At 43.6% G+C, this 19,799-nt stretch overlaps 1 long non-coding RNA gene across 1 annotated transcript; it reads left to right on the top strand.

The window, feature by feature from the left end:
- Window positions 1-12,484: 12,484 nt before the first annotated feature.
- On the top strand, window positions 12,485-17,921 carry LOC140900185 (uncharacterized). The gene is made up of 3 exons (XR_012155592.1): window positions 12,485-12,681; window positions 14,176-14,494; window positions 17,440-17,921. It is a non-coding gene; the product is annotated as an uncharacterized lncRNA (long non-coding RNA).
- The last annotated feature ends 1,878 nt before the right edge of the window (window positions 17,922-19,799 follow it).

Genomic DNA, 19,799 nt, shown 5'->3' with positions numbered 1-19,799 from the left:
GCTATTGGGCTGCATTAGTAGGAACATTGCCAGCAGATCGAGGGAAGTGATTATTCCCCTCTATTTGGCACTGGTGAGGCCACATCTGGAGTATTACATCAAGTTTTGGGCCCCCCACTACAGAAAGGATATGGACAAATTGGAGAGAGTCCAGCAGAGGGCAACGAAAATGATTAGGGGGGTGGGGCACATGACTTATGAGGAGAGGTTCCAAAGAGGATGGAGCTCGGCTGTTCTCAGTGGTGGCAGATGACAGAACAAGAAGCAATGGTCTCAAGTTGCAGTGGGGGAGGTCTAGGTTGGATATTAGGAAAAACTATTTCATTATAAAGTTGGTGAAGCTCTGGAATGGGTTACCTAGGCAGGTGGTGGAATCTCCACCCTTAGAGGTTTTTAGGGCCTGACTTGACAAAGCCCTGGATAGGATGATTTTGTTGGGGTTGGTCCTGCTTTGAGCAGGGGGTTGGACTAGATGAGCTCCAGAGGTCTCTTCCAACCCTAATCTTTTATGATTCTTCTGTGATTCTGTGCAATCAGTGGGCTTGGTGTGAGCTGACATGGGTCAAAATGACCCTTTCTGGATGACATCATGCTAAGAGCTTAAGTGAATAATTGATTAGAGGGTAAATGTTGATTGAGATTTGATCTAGGTCTGTTCTGCAGCCCCTCCTTCCAAAATATTAATTACAGTATACCAGTAATGAATGCCCACAAGGCATATTCCTGGGATATGTGACTCCTTTGAGAACAAAAGTTATAAATGCTAAGCAAAGTAAATTAGTTAAGTGAATCCCCCAATTAACATCTGAAGAGGTTCAAGACAGTGAGACAGAAGTCCTCGGGGCAACCTAGACCCTGCTTCGGGGGACATTTAACAGACCAAGTACCTAAAAGGGGAAAGAAGAGAAGAAAAGACGTCTCCATCTAGAATTGGCAGATATATCTGCCTTGTTTGCTAATCAGGATACTGTGTAAGGTCAACATAGTTACTGAGGGTTTTTGCTTAGGGAGTTAAGGCTTAAGGTTACATAGTACATGTATTGTCCTATAACTACTTGTGTGATTCTTTCTCAAATAAATTACTGTACATTAAACATATGAGTTTCCAAATTATCACTGGTACCGGTAACATCCTCCTGTGAATGCACCAGTGTTGAATTTTAAACCTGGTTCATGCTGGGCATCAGATTTTCACTTTCTGGACCCTGTACTGAATAAATGCAGATTGATGTGGAGTGACTGAAATGATGTTTTTCTTTTTTTCATGGACATACATTCTGAAAAGAAGTACTATGGTATGTGAGTTTAGATCGCAAACACAAAACAGCTTCTCTGTGAAAAGCCTGAAGAACACAGAATTGCTGTTAGGTCTGACAAAATAACATATCTGGCTTAGTTGGTGATCTCTGAAAAAGAGTTTCTAGGGTATACGGAATAATGAATATTCTTCATTAATAATTGTAAAATAGGGAAATGTAACGGCACTTGCCTCTGGCATTCCTGAGGCATTTAGATCTCAGGAGTGTTTTCCCTTCTGATTCAAGGTGCCTAATGACCAAACACAAAAGTGTGCTTAGATTTCTATCCCAAATGCCCACCCACTTTTAAAAAGTGAATTCTGGTGTCAATCGGAATAACTCCATTGACACTGGAGCTACACCAGTTTCCACAATTTGAGGATAGGGCCCTAGCTTTGCACCTTCAACCAGCATCCTAGATGTTCCATCCATGCTGAACTCTAAAGAGAAGTGCCTGAGGAAGTCACTCCCATTTACTGGCTCTGTGGCTGGCACAGTTTAGGAGTGCAGTGTAGGTAAGGATGCTGAGAAGGCCTTGGATAGTGCCTTCGGTTGCTCATCAGCAAAAGCTTGCTCCTATTCCCACTGAAATTGGTGGCCAAGCTCTCCATGAGTTCACTGGAGTGGGTTCAGGCCCCCACAGCCTCTGGCCTGCAGTGAAGCCCTCCAGAAGAATAACAGCAGAGGTGAGCAGAATCCCATGGGTTTGGCCAACAGAGACATGGAAGGGGGGGTGTGGCTCTGCTCCCATTTCCCTCCTCTGAGCCCCTCCAGAGGTTTCCCAAACTGGAGGTTCAGAGAGGGGACAGGCGAGGTGAGAATGGCGATGGCTGCTCTGTGTGGCATTCCTCTCCATACTCCTGCAACCCCGTGTCCCTCAAAACCTATGGGACAAACCAGGACTTGTCACTGCAGACTGAGCCTGCAGTGAATCATATAGATTCTCTCTCTTGGGGAGGCCAGTAGGAACTGTGCTGAAAAGGGGCTGGGGGCATTTTGGGTCAGTTCCACAAACCAAATGATTTCAATTCACATTGAGCTGACCTGAAACAAAATATTGTCTTTGGTTTTTCCCAGCAATAGGTGGATTTTTTTTTTTGCTGGGGAGCAACTGCATTTTCTGTTGAAAAGTCATTTCAGTGGAAAATGCCCAACCAGCTCTAGCCAATATAAATGGTCACAGGGTCCCAAAAGGAAGAAATGCAGGTGTTTGCCATCAGAGTGATAGGTGGTTGGTACACACGAGTTAATGTGCCTGGGTCCTGTTCTAAGAGTGGAAGAATTGCAAGCTTCTCCTCCGAGGCCCATAAAGGCAAGGTGCGTGCACTTGATGTGGGTACACGCATAGACCGGAAAGAGGGCAGTGGGTTAAGGGCATTTTTTCTAAATGTTCTAGAATCATAGAAATGTCGGGCTGGAGAGGCCCTCAAGAGGTCATTCAGTCCAACCCTCCTGCATTGACGTTGGATTAAGTATACCTAGTCCATCCCTGACAGGTGTTTGTCTAACCTGTTTTTAAAAACCAGAGTAAATACTCCCAAGATTAGTGGTTAACATTGCAGTTAAATTCCCCAACCAGTCACAAACTGAGCTTCTGATCCCCACACTGGTTATCAAGAAGCAAATAAAAAATAATAATAATTAAAAAAAATCACATAGCTCCCTTATTGCATTCCAGTTCTCTGGTTCCCAATCAGCATCTAGGTCCAGTACAGTGAGAAGCTATTTTAAAACTCTGCTCACTATACAAAATGTTCTTCTGAACACCAAAGTGCCAGCCACATTACCAGGCCAATATTAGGTTGGATCTTACCCAAAATACCATGACGCTAGCCAATCCTTTAGTGTCTAAAAGAAAAGGTTTATTATAAAGAAAGAAGAAGAGAGATGGTAAAACAGTCACATACATACAAAGACTTCAAAGTCCATATATCAGGTTCCTAGCAGTATTGGTGAGTTTGATGGCTTGAAAGTCCCTCTGGAATATATCCACAGGTTGAATGGGTCATTCAGTCCTTTGTTCAGAGCGTCAGTTTGTAGCAAAGTTCCTCCAGAGGTCAGAAGCAGGATTGAAGACAAAATGGAGAAGATGCAGCTGCCTTTTATAGTCATTTGCCATGCAGCTTCTGTTTCCTTTGTTCCAAACAGAAACTGTCCAGCACATGGAACCATAGAGTTCTGTCCATAGGCATGCCTTGCTGAGTAATAAGGTGTAGTCCCTGATCCTTTCAATGGGTTCATTGTACAGTTGATGTCACTTGATGGGTCATCAAGCAGGCTAGGCAGCACTGATGCCAATCTATCTGGGGGTGTAATCCGGATGCACAGCACAAGTTTGAAATACAGATATACCCTATATATCTATAACTCATAATACAAAGGTGATACAAACATATAAACAAGATTGTAATACTTGGCAAATTGTAACATTTTCACAGATACCTCACATTGCATGCCCAGTCAGATTCTTTGTTATTTTATAGTATCGGTGTCAACAATATCATAAAGTGTCTCCCAGATTCCATACAGCGTCACACCAGGGAATAGCCCCAATTCTGCCTGTGGTAGCCAGCCACCCATGTAGCTGCACTGGTGCTGATCCCTAAATGGGGACAAGAGTAAATTGAGGCTTGCACTGATTGAGCTAATTGGGGTTGACCCTGATTACAGGGAGAACTGAACCTTGATTAGCTTAATCAGTGTGAACCTCTGCATACCCGTCTCTACATTTAGGGTACATCTTCACTGCAGCGTTCGGCTGGTGATTGGCACCTGGGCTTGGCTAGCTAGGGTTAGCCTAGCTGAGGTGTGAGCAGCCACTCTGCAGAGCCCTGCTCATGGATACTGCACTCCCCTGGGTGTGTCGCTAAGACATCTGGACGCGTATCCCATGGTTCCCCATGCTGCAGCCAGCTGAGCTCTGTGATTCTTCCCCAGTGGATGGTGGGAGACCTTGTGTGTCCGGGCACAGAGGGAGAATTGTGGGAAAGCATTGGAGAACAATCAGCACTTGAGTGATTAGCCTGTGTCCTCCCTGCAAAGTGGGCAGGTTACCAGCCCAAATGAAATTGGAATCTGGGCTCTAACCCACATTCCCTGCCATACCAGAGGCCTGAAAGCACCACTGAACTCAGGAGAGAGGGTTGTATAGGTGGACAAGTGGGGGATTAGAAGCAAACCCAGGCTAACTCTACAGTGAAGACAGACCCTTTTGGGGTCAGCAACAGAACTGTTTCACCCATTGCCAACCGGTCACGCCTGTGTTTAGATAAAGCCATGGATGTCCACAGTCCAGCATTTGTCAAAACCATCAGCGTTACCTCCTCTTCTGCAGTCAAGTGTTTGCATGTCCATTAATTCTGAGGTCCTTATATCATTCAGTTCAGTAAAGGAGGAATCAATTTCCCAGCTGGGGTTAAAAAACAAATGGCTGAAATATGCAGTCAAAACACATCTGACTTAGACTCAAAAAACCCTTGGTGAATAAAGAGTTGTTCAGAAGTAACTTGGTTACTCGGGTGTGCGTGTGTTCCTCTCCGTGACTCTGTGGGAACTGTATGCTGTCAAAGCCTTTTGAAGTATGGGTGGGGTGGAAAGCTGATAATCTTGGAAGACACCAAAGTAAATGGATTAGCATATGTCTGCAATCAAAAGCCCATAGGGATCCTGTATTAGGGATCAGAAATATGATAACTTTTGTATACACATCACAACAGAAGGGGATATAAATTATCCTAGCAACGCTAATGGAAGTTGGCCTTACTTTGCGGAGACAGAAGGGATGTGTGTGAGGTGCAGGGCTGCTTCTCATTTCTATGATTGAGGTGGGATTAGGGGAATCAGTTTAGCTTCTCTGATAGGAAAAGGAAGGGGTTTAGTCTACTCCGGTTACTTTTAACCAAACATTGCTGCTATTTTACAAATAGTTACAACTCAGGGGAGTACAAGGATTACAATTGTGCCTGGCAGTGAGAATAGTGATATTTCTCCCCCCGCCCCCTTGCACACTTGCACAGTGGTCAGGCAGCCTAGTCATAATGGTTTTATTTCTACTTTCTGTTTTCCTCCTTAAATCAGTTCACTTTTTTAGAACCATTGAGGCAGAAGGCTCTAGTTGGTTAATTTGGGGAGGCGTTGTCTGTCACAGGATATACACAGGGCTGTGTGTGGCTGAGTTTGGGACTTGACTGAGGGTGAATTAGCGAACGCTCAAGTCAGAGGTGACACTGAGGGAAGCCTACCGAGGGTGTGGTGGGAGGCTCAAGTCTCAGTTGACTACTGAGCAGGTTCAGTTGCACTTCTCTTCTGTAAAAGTCCTAAAGCCACGATTTCATCCACATACCAACATACAGTAATCTTGCCCGAGAGCTGATGAATGCACTGCATGATCCTCAACTGGGAGGAAGGGACAGAATTTCCTAACAAGCTGCAGATGGCAGAAAGCTTTTTTCCCCACTGACGCAGCCTGATGATCCAGGCTTAGGGATGAGTCGAACATCTGTGCTTTATAAGACAATTGCAATCATTGCTGTCTCATATGGTCCTTTGTTGCTTCCAGTTTAGAGTATCACAATTTGCTCTGCATGGGGCTAACCTTGAAGGTTACTCAGAAATTCGTGTAGAACGTGACTGGCTTTGTAAATGAACTACAAGGAGCCTATGAAAACTCTCCTTGGCTTGCCATTTCCTTCTGGCTGAGATTCAAAGTGGTGGCTGAGCTCTGCCTGGGATCCTGGCTAGGGGAAAGACTTTGTTTTTTTCTGTGTGACAGATCTAGCCTCTGGATCTGTAAGAGTGGGCCAGGAGCTTGGGCATTCTCTAGAGAGAGCCCTTGGCTCTGGACCTTGCCTCCCTTGCTGGTCTTGCAGAACTAGAGTAGCCTTCAGGCTATGGAATGAGGCCCAGCTCTTCTCTTAGGCTCATGCCTGAGGAGGGTGATTATGGGGTTACTATGTAGTTTGAATGGCCATGAGAATTTTTCAATATCAAATATTCTTAATCACAAATTTATGGGCATTTTTACAAATCAATAAGATTATTGTAAAACAAAGCCGTGACAAGTGAATTGATGTTTCATTTGTGACTCTTGAATGCTTCCTGAACTAATAGCCTGGTGTCCTCTGAAGAGGCCATTGCAACATTCGGTTTGGCGTTTCTAGATGCTACGTCCATGCAGCATCCCCGGAAGTGTGAAAATTGTAACAACCCACTTTACCCCCTTTAAATAGTTTTTCTTTGAAAAAGTGTATACCATTGAAGAAGTCAGAGAATTTGCACGGAGGAAATGGCAAGATGGATGGTAAACCCTGTTTTTCTGACAAATAATGACCAGAGTTGTGCTTATAATACTGGGGAAAAGAGAGAGCTGGAACTCCTATCATTATCAAACTAGCTGAGCTATCCAGCATGAAGAAGGGAAAGTGAAGGAATGCTTTCAAGCAGAAAAATAGATAATCTCACATCCCGGGTTAAATGGTTGGGACAATGTATGGGATATTTAGAAGATAGACAGTTCACTCTATATCACAGCTTGAGGCCTTCAGCGTTGGTTTCAAGTAAAACAGTAGGATGCCTGGCCTTTGCCTTTCAATTTCTAGTAATGTCTAAGATAATCCAAATAGGCATGTTTAACAAGAGATGGTGAAGAGTTGCTAGGAAAGAGAAAGAAACCTGATACTTGAAATATGTAGTTTAATTTGTTTTACTTGTCCTGGGAAGAGCTGAAATCCCTGTGTGGGTTTTTTTTTAAATGTCTGTGAGATATATTTCTATACATCCTTTTTTCAGTCTTAAACATTCAGAAATGTCATTCTGTGGTTCAGTTTATAAAATCGGTAGATCAAATGAATTTCTAAATGGGCTCATAATGAGGAAGCTCCAGCTATTCTTTTCTGTTTAGCATTCTGCTGAATGTATTTAACACTGGTTTCCTATGAGTTACACTGTCAATGGGCCTAATCTTGCAAGGTCCTGGGTACCCATAACCCCTATTTATTCCCACTGAAATCAATGGGAACAGAAGGTGCTGAGCACCTAGCAGGAGGCACTTGGTATAGTACTGGGCATTAGGCAGCTATTGATCGTTTTCATTTTGACCTGTTTGATATATACAAAAGGTGCCCCCCTCCTCCTCTTCTTACTCCCACTGAAGTCCGTGAGAGAGTGGCTTGTAGAAAGACTGCAGGATGGGGTCCAGCATTTCCCTCTTTGCAATGTATCACTTCAGGATGTCTTCATTACATACAATGTTCTTAACACAGTTCCATTTCTTTGTTTAATTATGGCCTGATCCAAAGCCCATTAACGTCAGTGGAAAGACACTCATTGACTTCAGTGGACTTTGCAACAGGCTCTTTATGTTTTGTCAAGTGCTGTCAGTTCCTCAGACCAAATTTACTCCATATGATCCCGATCTGTAATTCATTGCACCTGCGCAGACCCCCGTTGACTTCAGCAGGACTCCATGTAGGTGCAGCAGTCTGCCTGTATGCAATGAATTGTAGGGTTTGTGGGGGTCTCTGTTACTATTATTATTGAGCCAGTCCTGGAGGTGTTACTTGAGCAAACCTCCAGTGGAAGTCAGTCAGACTTCTGCATAAGTCAGGATTGTGATTGCTCAGATATGCCACAATGGGAGAAAAACTCCAGTTCCCATTGTAAATATGAATCTACAGTAACTCCTCACTTAATGTTGTAGTTATGTTCCTGAAAAATGCGACTTTAAGCGAAACGATGTTAAGCGAATCCAATTTCCCCATAAGAATGAATGTAAATAGGGGGGGTTAGGTTCCAGGGAAATTTTTTTTTGTCAGACAAAAGGCATTATATACATTTTAAAACAAGCAATTTAATACAGGTATTAAACAGGCTGGAAGCCCCCGTATCAGTTCCCCTATGCCCCCCTGCAAGTGCCTCCTGCCTGCCAGAGGACCCGGCGGATCAGCACCTTCCCCCTGCTCCCCCCTCCTCCTGCCCGTGGCAATCAGCTGTCTTGCGGGGTTCAGGAGGCTCGGGGGAGGAGCGAGGACGCGGTGCGCAGCCTCCCTCCTCCCTCCCCGGCCTCCTGCCCGTGGCAATCAGCTGGTTTGCGGCGTTCAGGAGGCAGGGGAGGGAGGGGGAGCCTGCGTGCCGAGTACTCGCTCCTTGCTGCTCCCTCCTGCCTCCTGAACCCTGCAAACCAGCTGATTGCCACAGGCAGGAGGTGCGGGGAGCAGGGGGAAGGCGTTGATTCACGGGGTCTGCCGGCGGGCGGGAGGTGCTGGGGGGGGCGGGCGTAGGGGAGCTGATAGGGGGGCTGCCAACTGTGGACAAAGTAGGCGGCCAAACGACGTTATACCAGAGCATTGCACAACTTTAAATGAGCATGTTCTGTAATGGAGCAGGGACGTAAGATCGAAACAATGTTAAGTGAGAGGACGTTAAGTGGGGAGTTACTGTAGTTGGCTGGTTTACTATTTTGTGAACTGGAATTAGAGTTTTGTGCTTTTGCTTTTATGTAATGGAGAATCCCTTTTCCCTGTGGCTCATGGTCTGGAAATAAGGGCACGAGGTGTAACAATATAAAAACTTTTATAAACACTAAATATTTTTGTCTTCAAAGCACTTTGAAAACCCATAACAAAGATTTTCAAAAGTGACTAATAATTTTTGGGTGCTTAACCTGTGGCACCATAAATGGGCCTAAGTTTTAGAAAATGCTGAGCGCTCACCCTCCTGAAAACTTTTTGTCTCTTAAAGGTCTTTCAAGCAGAAGTCGAACTGGGAGGGGACAGGAAGGTGGTGGTATTTTTCTAAGCTCCACCCACAAAACAAGCAAGTCACAAAAACGAGACATTGCTCAAGGTAGATTGTTCAGATGTTCAAAGTATGATGATGTGTGCTCTCTGAGGTCTGCTGGGCTCAAGGTCTGCTATGCACCGTGGCATTATTTGCTTGATTGAGGGGGAAAATGGTGTTATCTTCTAAATGCCACCCACCTGTGGCACCAAAACAAGATGTTGTTCGCTGTACATTGTATGCAGATTTCTGATCTTCCTTCTCCTTTTTAACATGCTGTCAAGGCTGATTCCCCACTCTGGCACTTCGAGTGCAGAAGGTGGGGGCCCGCAAGGATTCTAAAAATTAATACTCGCTACTCCAGGCTTGTATTAAACTCCCAAGGTTTCAGCTTCTCTCTGACCTTGGATGGGTAGATGCTCCCACCACCCAAGTGCAAAAAACCCCTTTGGACCCAGGAAGGCGCACTTGGGAATTCCTCCCTTTGGGGTACCCTCAAGCCCCCCCGCCTCGGAAAAGCTGAGAAAGAAAACAAAGGAAATCAGCTGTTGTCACCAGCTAATTAAACAACATATGCACAAACCTTTTAGGACACAAAAATAAACAATCGTGTTCTTAAAAAAGGTAAATGTTATTAAAAACAAAAAGAAAGAATATACATCTGGAACTTAGGCTATTGTCAGATTTAAAAAGAGCAAATATAATAATTAAGCATCAAGAATGGTTTTCTTGAGGTCCAGCTTAATGGTTACCAGCAAAACAAAAGCATTTGGGGGTTAGCACAGAGGAGTTCACAAGCCAATAAGAAACAAAATAAATAACCCTAACTGTGTCTTTCTAGACATTCCCTGATTTACTTACATATCTGGGGTTTAAGATAAGTAGTCTCTAGGTATGATGTGATGGTTTTTCATAGCTGGCTTAAAGCTTCCTACAGCATAGTTCAGCCCTGTTCCTGCCCTGTGTCTCGTCTCTCCGGAGAACAACAGACAGACAGACAAAGGGAATTTTTTTTCCCAATTTTAAATAGCACTTTCAGGAAATACCTAATCAGAATGATGGGCTAATTTCTCTCATGTGCTGATATCTGTTCAGTGCAGGAGATGTGGGAGGGAGGACTGTTGAAACTGGCTCTAGCTCCCTGATTCTCCACCTTCCACAGTTCAAACTCTAGCCCCGGCATAATTTAAAGCAGCCTTGTGTGCCGCTCTGACATCTTCCAGCTGGCAGTAATCCTCAAGGGATGATCTATCCGCTAAGAAGTGACAGAGAGCATTAGTGCTCTGGCCACATCTCTCCCACTGATGCCTCCTACATTGTGGTTGGCAGTCGGGGAGGTGTGCCATAGGTGCTGTCTATGCTGACTTTATGCTAGCTGAGATCTTCCCCTCAAGGAGAATGATCAGCTGGCCAAATATAGCAAGAATCTGGTTGCTTCATGTCACCTGAGTGGCACAAAAGGGGCTAATTGTAGGAGAGAATGTGGCTTTACATCTTCAGGATAACTAAAAGGAAGATGGGAATATATCAAAGAAGTCTTAAATGGATATAGTTCTTTTCCATCTACAGAAAAAGGGAAGTACTAATACCATAATATAATATGAATTTATCTCAGTTTACTGCTGGCCAGTCAGCACTTAGAGCCAGCTGTTATCTTTCCAGCCTTTTAGCCAAAAATGTAAAGGGACACCTCCTCATCAATTATTGGGAGTGCACATCATCCACCCTGACTGAATTGGCCCTGTCAACACTGGTTCTCCACTTATAAGGTAACTCCCTTCTCTTCATGTACTAGTATATTTATGCCTCTGTCTGTAATTTTCACTCCATGCATCTGAAGAAGTGGGGTTTTTTACCCATGAAAGCTTATGCCCAAATAAATCTGTTAGTCTTTTAAGGTGCCACCACACTCCTCGTAGTTCAAACCCCAGTGTGTCAACCAAAGAGGGTGGCCATCACATAAACTCTTTCCATAATGTGAAAGTCAAGCAAACTCCTTCATCCATGCATTTTTATCAGAATAATCTGGGGAAATGTGAACCTAATGGAGGGTTTTCAGGACAGGCAGAGGATGGCTAAAGTCCTGCAACACTGAGGTATATGGCAATTAGTTGGTTAAGTCTGTGAGTCCCCGTGGCTGACTTTGGCAGGGGAAAAATGCTGTAGTATGGAGCAAAGGAAATAATCTTTACTTTGGACATTCAATTAGATTAAACTGAAGATTAAAAATTAATGAGATATATTTAAAAGTCACGGGAGGCCAAGAATTTTCTGGCAGACCAGGTCTCCAACTCATTAATGATTAAAACATATGTTTTACTTCATCACTGGAGGGAGGAAAAACTGCATGGCAAACAACAAGGTTAGAAATAAAGGCAATGCTACCATACCATGCTATAGGAAGACCATTGTGCCTATTCAGGAATATCTTGAAGGCTCCAGAGGGGCTGGCACCTATCATATTCTACCATATCCTAGATTGCACCAGGAATGCCTTTGTACATGGAAAATGAGACTTGTGCATAGAAAATGATCACAGGGACTAATGGAAGTAAGTGCTAGAAAATTTAGTCCTTGATAACTGAGCTAGTGGGACTCAGGTCTGAATGGAGATGATGTCCTTGGAGTCCCTAAATGGCTAAAAGCAGCCTGATGCCAAGAGATTGAGAGTTGGGCTGTGCATGATGCTAAGGGATTAGGGATTGGCTGTGCATGGTACAGAGGGATTGGGGGAGTAATGTGCCTGACCTGTTGCCCCAGATTTGTGGGGTGTGTCTACCCCAGAATTTGATCAAGCTATAATTGCAACAATATTGTGCGCATTCAGCCACCATGAATTAATGAAATAGAACACCACATAGTTAAGGGTTAATTGGAATAAGCAGGGCTTCTGGAGACAAAGTCAAAATTAGCTGTAGGCTTGCAGTTTTTGCTAATCAGAATGGAAGGAGTGGAGAAAAAGAGTCAATAATTTAAGACTGAAAGAAAATAAGTGGATGGAAACCTTGAATTTTGGGTGCATTTGATATAGAAGCTTATTATGATTAAGATTGTTAGGAATGTTTGTTGATAAGTGGTTTATTGAAGTTAGGAGAGGTGATGACCCAGTAGAGGTCACTTTTAGCTGTGTGTTTTGTAAAAGTTAGTTAAAAAAAGACTAGATAATAGAGTGTAATTTGGAGCGGTCCTCTGAAGCTATCTTGAGAGACCTTTTTCCTGACACCTTACTCCCTGGCGGGGAAGTGACTGTCCATCATGGGCCTGCTGTAAATTACTCAATACCATTCTAGATTCTAGGTAATTATTTGAGATGTTCTAAACCTGTTGATTATGTCTCTGTATGTTTAAATCTAATAAATTGTAGTTTTAGATAAGAGCATGCTTACTTGTATTAATCTTTCATCAGACAGAATTGTTGTGTTTCCATTGACACCACCTGGAGTGAAACAGTTAAGTTACCACTGCTTTGGGTTCTGAAAACCGTGGGTAACAAACCAAGTGCTAACCTGTACCATAGCAATGGTGTTTGAAGACTGCTTTGAAAGTGTTTCTACCAATGCAGCAAAACTTCAGGATCAAGCCTTATCTGGTCATCCTCCATCTAATGGTAAGGCTGAAGATTCTGATTTCTAGGTGGAGCTCTATCAGATCACAGCAGCTGACTGTCAAATATTTTGAATACCCAGTCTTTGCCATGGTTTAATTGCTAGAGGGAGACATGCAGTGTTGTGCTATCCACTGAGATGCAGTGGACTGCAGATAATGCTGGTTTCCTTAAAGGCTCCTTACTTCCTAAACTGCACCTTTGGTTAAGACCTGACGTTTACAGAGTATATGTAGACAGGCACACCAGCTCACGACAACTTGTCAGGGGACTCTTCCTTGGCCAGCACCACGCTATTCTTGGTTTTGTGTTTGAAAACGTACTAGTGGGATACAGAATGCATATAATGGGGGGTTGGGATGGTGGAAGAACCTCAGGCAGGAGGTTTGGGGATAAATCCACACTGTGGACTCGGTGTTTAGGGCCTGAAACTGGAGTTCTCTGATGTGGGTGTGCTACAGCTCTCCTATCCCCTCAGGACTAGTCAGGATAGCTTAGTTCCCTTCAATAATTTTTGTTGCTCTTCTCTGCACTTTCTCCAATTTGTCCACATCTTTCCTGAAATGCGGCACCCAGAGCTGGACGCAATACTCCAGATGAGGCCTACTTAGCATGGAGTAGAGCAGAAGAATTACTTCTCATGTCTTGCTTACAACACTCCTGTTCATACCTCCCAGAATAATGTTTGCTTATTTTGCAACAGTGTTACACTATTGACTCCTCTTTAGCTCATGATCCACTATGACCCCCAGATCCCTTTCTGCAGTACTCCTTCCTAGGCAATTTCCCATTTTGTATGTGCACAAAGGATTGTTCCTTCCTAAGTGGAGTACTTTGCATTTATTCATATTGAATTTCATCCTGTTTATTTCATACCATTTCTCCAGTTTCTCCAGATCATTTTGAATTTTAATCCTACCCTTCACCTGGGGGGTGGGTGGGCTCGGGACTCCAGGCTTCGGCTGCCAGGCGGGGGCTCGGGGCTTCTTCCCTGAGGAGTGGTGTGCTTTAGCCCCACAGGTAGGGGAGGACTTATGGCTTCTGCCCTGTGAGGTGCTGGGGCTTAGTGCTCAGCGCTTTAGCCCTGTGGGTGTGGGGGAGCTCGGGGTTTCTGTCCTGCAGGGTGCCGGGGCTTGGGACTCTAAGATTTCTGCCCTGGGCCCCAGCCAGTCTAATGCCAGCTCTTCTTTGTGGACCCCTCAGAGTAAACTCATGGTCCCCTGGTTGAGAAACGCTGATCTAGTCTGATTTGTGTAACACAGGCCATAGAATTTCAATTAGTAATTCCTGCATCTAACACACAAATTCTGGTTGAGATAGCACATAGCTTTTAGAAAAATATCCACTCTTGATTTAAAGACATCGAGTGCTGGAGAATCCACCATGTCCCTCGTAAATTGTTTGAATGGTTGATTACTCTCACTCTTACTTGACACTCTCACTTAAAACAATAGTGCAATTTTTATTTATTTTTTTTTCTTGTCTGAATTTGTGTAGCTTCAGTTTGCAGGTGTTAAGCTTTCTTCTTCATTTCCATTGCTTTGAATTGGTTTGGAAGCAGACACCACTGAGGAGGCTCTACACTAATGGCTCCGGAAAATAAAACCCCAAAGCTGCCATCTTGCCCGACACACCAGGGATGAATTGGGGACATCCAGAGCTAGAAGCATGAGCAGCTGTAGCTTGAGATAAAGAACCAAGGCTCTGTCGCTGAGGGCTGTAACAACTCATGTCCTCTGTGGTTTGGCACAGAGAACTCAATACACTTCCTCCATGAACGTGGTTCCTGAGTGTTTTCTGTTTGACCTGCCACAAGGTATAGTTTTGATTGCTGTGAAACCATAATCTACATCAGGAGTTCTCAAACTTTTTCTCTCTGAGGTCCCCCACCCAACAGGCTATAAAAACTCCAGGGCCCAGTGGGAGGTGAGGAGGGGGGTGGTGGGTCGTGGGGCTCAGAGCTTCTGCTCCGTGTGGCTTTAGCCCTGTGCAGTGGGGTGGGGCTTCTGCCCTGGGCCCCAGGCAGTCTAATACTGGCCCTGTTTCACAGACCCCATGAAACCAGCTTGTGGCCCCCTAGGGGGCTGCAGACCCCATTGGTATTTTTTTCCAGCTGGATGTGCAGACTGATAGCCATGCCTCCTCTAGCTTACAAATTATGCAGGACTGAGTTTGGCCAATGTTTAGGTGAGAGACCTCAAAAGATATAGGAGATGATGCTTTCTTTTGAGTCAGTACTGTCCCAGATTTTGGAATCAAATTGGCTGATGGAGTGCACTCTCTTTTGGATAAGATTTAAAACTAAAGTCTTTGACCCTTTGTAGTCAAAGTCTCCATGGCATTTTTCTTCAGCATATGGAAGTTTGATCATTGTCTTGGACAAATTCCAACTTGAATGATTAAATTTTGCTTATCTAATTTGCATACTCTACCGGATATAGTATTCTTCTTGCCCAGGACTGCTGTGTAGCATCGAAGTATTATGTTAAACAGCTACCGTGCTCTTCTCCAGAAGAGACGAATGCAAAAGCAATATAACTAGAGCCCTGCAAATCCACAGATATCTGCTTCATATCCGCTGACCATTTTTGCGGATAGTGGATCAGATGCAGATACAATCACGCAGGGCTCTACTCACTGGTGGCGCCTAGCCATCAGCATCTGGCTTGGGCAGCTGGGAGGGCACAGCGCGCTCGGGGCCAGTGGCAGCCGCCAGTGGCTGGGGCTGGGTGGCAGGGGCTGTCCAGCAACCGTTAGCCGCACCGTTTTCTGTCCAACAAGTTGGGCCCCTCGGCCAGTGCCAGCATCCCCACTGTGGTCTGGCCTGGCAGCACTGGCCGCTCTCCCAGTTCTGGGCCTGACCACCTGCTCCTGGGCAGCAGGGCTCACCTGCGGCCATGGGGAGCAGGGCTATAAATATAACTGCAGTTTAAACATCACTGAGTATCTACAGTCCTGAGTGAACCAGTGTCTAACCACAATGGTGGGAAGAAAGAGCTAGCTTTAATGTAATACCACCAAGCATGGCTTCTTGCACACAAACGTACAAAGAAGAAAGAAAAATTGGCCTCTGGCAGAATGTGCATCACTTAGGCTGTTCCGAGTCCAGATATTAAATGATGCTGACACACATGACTATAATGCCCTTTCAGTATAACAGCAAAATATATATGGATACCAAGAGCAACCCTTGTTATAGCATTTTAAATAGGAGCTAACATAAGTCAAGTGAATAGTACAAAGTTGAATTTCTCTAAGAATGTATTCGTCTAGGACCTTTCCACCATCTGAATTCCAAATGAGATTCTCTGATTTTCCCTGCAAGGCACTTAGCTAACTCTAACTCCCAGGAAATCTAATTTTTAATGGAAAATATTGCTATCGTAACATTTTCAGTAGTGACAGGTTTCAGAGTAGCAGCCGTGTTAGTCTGTGTCCGCAAGAAGAAAAGGAGTACTTGTGGCACCTTAGAGACGAACCAATTTATTTGAGCATGAGCTTTCGTGAGCTACAGCTCACTTCATCGGATGCATTCAATGAAGTGAGCTATAGCTGTAGCTCACGAAAGCTCATGCTCAAATAAAGTTGTTAGTCTCTAAGGTGCCACAAGTCCTCCTTTTCTATTTTCAGTAGTAAGTTTACTCTGAAGGAATTCATTGTTAAACAAGTTCAAGCAGTGTGCAAAGCATGGTTCATTGAATCACACACATTAGGGATTGAAAAGACAGATTTATTAGGACATCCGGTCACTCCTGCTGTGGCGTTTAATGGTCACTCACTGCTTAAGGTGCTTGCAATAGATCTGGTTTATTCTGTATCTTGTTCCAAACTGGCTGTGCGTAACAAGAGCAAACTGTGTCTGGGAAGCTCAGCCCTTAAAGTCACAGTCCCCAATATCACCCTTCCAAGCTAACATTTAATAACAGTAATATTTAAAAACACAATTAACTAATACACAATTACCAATACTTATAACCATCCTAATAACTAAACTTGCTAACAGTGTGCAATTAGTCCTTATGGCGCCCTGCATTGTTGCTTGGACCTGCAGGCTCCCTGAACATCAGCACTACTGCTGTCAGCAGGTGGCAAGTCCACTTCTGGTTGTTCCATGTTCTATTTGTTGCCTGTATGAGACTTTCTTGGGCAAAGTTTCAGAATCAGTGCCCCTTATCTCCCTTCCTCTGGGGTTTGGAGGAGGCGTTGCCCTCTCCGCAGTAGTAGATGTCCAGCTGTACGACAAGCTCATACAATCATGGAGCAGCTCCTAGTGACATCACTGCTGTTCATGACCATTACTTCCCATAATAGAGACACACTGCATCATTTTCATGAAGAGATGGGAGCTCCTGGGACTCCAGATTAGACTGATTTCTTGTTTTGTTCTGCCTGATCTGTCTCTTTATACATGTGCAAGTCCCCAGTGACTCTGACATTTCTTGTGTTCAGTTTTCTGCTGAAGCAAACATCAGCAGGGGACATCCTGTGTTTCATTGGTGCCATTTTATAATGTAACTGTGGTAAATTTGGATCAGAGTCTGACTCTGCAGGCTTTTTTAGAAGGGGCTTTATTATTTTGACACTGTTTTTCCCCAACCTGTTGGATTCGGGATAATAGAAAGTGGCTGTTACATGTCTAAACCTGCACTTCATTGAGACGTTTTAAACACATGCCCACTGAACTGTGGCAGAGGTTACTATGTCAGGAATGCCATGTCTAGTAGAAAGAGAATTGACAAGCGCAATCCCCTGTTTGTTTAGGTGTAGTAGGCACATGGGACCCCACTGACAAGCGAGTGTTGAGAGAATGTGGAATCGGTCAACGCTACGCCCAGCTGATGTGGCAACTCATGGTGTCGGATGCCATCAGGTGGTCGAGGGACACATCACCAGACATCGGCAATACGAGGAGCGATGAGCTGGAGTGCCAATGAGAAGCACAGTCGGGAAAGTAACTGAAATACTTCCCTGATGGATTGTATTTTCTAACAGACAACTTACCCTAAATTCTCAATTACTGAGGGACAATCTTCACTCATTCATATATTTGCTTTCCACAACCAACTCTTAGTTTAACGTTTCATGAGTAATGTACCCGAATAATTGGATGCTAATATCTAAACTGTATTGTTAAATTTATTCACCTAAATTTGGGTTATTGCTGATTATGTACTTTATGTACCGGATGACTTTTAAAACAAACTTTGTATTTGTGGATAATCTAAACACTAAACCCAGATGTACAGACACTTATTTCTTAACCTGTGTATTCTATTATTTTTAACATTAGTTTTAATAATTTTTAAAAATTTTTTAGTAAGTCTCTCTTCTGAATGTCTTTCTTTTTCCTGGCATCCACTGATTGCAGATACAGAGTGAAGTGCTGTGTAAATTTTCTCCAGTCTTTCACATTTCTAGAGAGTTTCAGCACTGTTCCATTCTTCCACTCAGGATTTTCTTAACGTCTTTTTGCTCTGGATTGCATGCGGTGCTCCATGATCACTCAATACTTAAGGTGCTTGCAAGAGCTCTGCTTTATTCTGGGTGGTTGGCTGTGCCTAAAAACAAGAGTTTTGTGGTGCCCTGCATAGACTTTCTGTCTGGGAAGCTCAGCCCTTAAAGGTGCAGTCCCCAATACCACACCTGCTGCCAGAGCAAAATCCGTGCTTGAGTACATGTTATTTATTTAGATGACATTATGCATATAAATATAGTGATTGCTTGGCTCACACATGGTGTAAAACACCACTTCAGTCTGATGTTGCAAGTTGCCACCAGGCTGATGAGTGACCATTGTCTTAGCCTTTGCGGTGTATTAATGCTGTATATTTTTGCTGATACCTTGAAGCAGAGATGACACAGGAAGGTTTCCTAGTGTTCTATGCCTGGTATGGGTTCCAGCACTTGAGAATTAGTGTATTGCTCAGTCATATGGCTGTTTGTAATCCCCATAGTTATTGTTACAAGACCTATCTTTGGCCCATCACTTTAGTATCTGAGTTCCTTATGAAGAATATGGTGCACAAAGGAATAAAGAAATGCATATGGGTAAAGAAGTGAATTTCACGGACAGACAGCCCACAGATCAGTTTCCTAAATTGTCTGTGGTTATACCAAGGGGCCTCTGATCTTGAAGCAATTTGCTGTGTTCTTACATGACACTGTCACTACTGAATGAGATAACTTGGTTGTCACTGTTTTAGTAAATATTAGCAGGCTCATGCAGAGGTTTGACTGCATGAGATTTGCAGACTCAAGAGTAGGTTCAGATAAACATCTCAATTTTTGGACGGTTATCAAATCTGAACCTAAACTATGGATTGTTCATGTTTTGCTCATTTCTAGTAAACTTGTCAAATTTGGAGGCGTGCTGTCATGTTTGAAGATAATGTATCTGCATTCTTCTGGAGCAGCTCATGCCATGTCACAACTAATTATAAACAGCATGCCAGTTATTTTAATAGCAGCAAACAGCCTTTCAAACCAAGTTTCAGGTTTCTGTGGAAGTCTGTTTTAGATGATGCCTTTGTTGAAGGTGTTTACTTACCTCAGCAAAGGGAAAAAGGGCTTGGAAAGAAGAAAAGATGTCAAAGGCTTAGAATAAATCTTGACTTCAGACAGAAGCACATCATGTTCTGAAAGTGTTTAGCAATTAATTATATATACATACAATCAAGACTACTTCTAATAGACAAGCCTCTGTCTTTAAGTGAACTCATTAAAGTATTCACAAGAATTTCAATATATTTCTTTTTGACCTATAGTTGAAGTCACCTTTAGGAGACAAAATATTTGTGTTTGGTCCCTTGGATGTTTTCTTAAGATAGATTTGTGTGTGTGTGTGTGTGTGAGTGAATTTATACGATGCTCTTTGTTTGAGTGCCTAACAAAATGTAGAAAAGTTATGAAGAATGATGTGGTCTAACTTAAATCCTTCCCTTCTTCCAGGAGAGAGTGACTTTAAATCTACCTACTTCTCCTTTTTCCCCTCGTCTTTTTCTCTGACCTTCTTTTTCTAGTTATGGGAACTCTAAATTGAAGAATTGAGTTTTTTCAATTGGCCCTGAAAGTTGTGAGTTTCACTGTCACTTGGATCTGTGGAAATGAGTTCCATGGTAGGG

The sequence above is a fragment of the Lepidochelys kempii genome, chromosome 1, assembly GCF_965140265.1.
Source record: "Lepidochelys kempii isolate rLepKem1 chromosome 1, rLepKem1.hap2, whole genome shotgun sequence".
In the NCBI taxonomy this organism is placed as follows: Eukaryota; Metazoa; Chordata; order Testudines; family Cheloniidae; genus Lepidochelys; species Lepidochelys kempii.
This window is presented reverse-complemented; position numbering and strand designations above follow the sequence as displayed.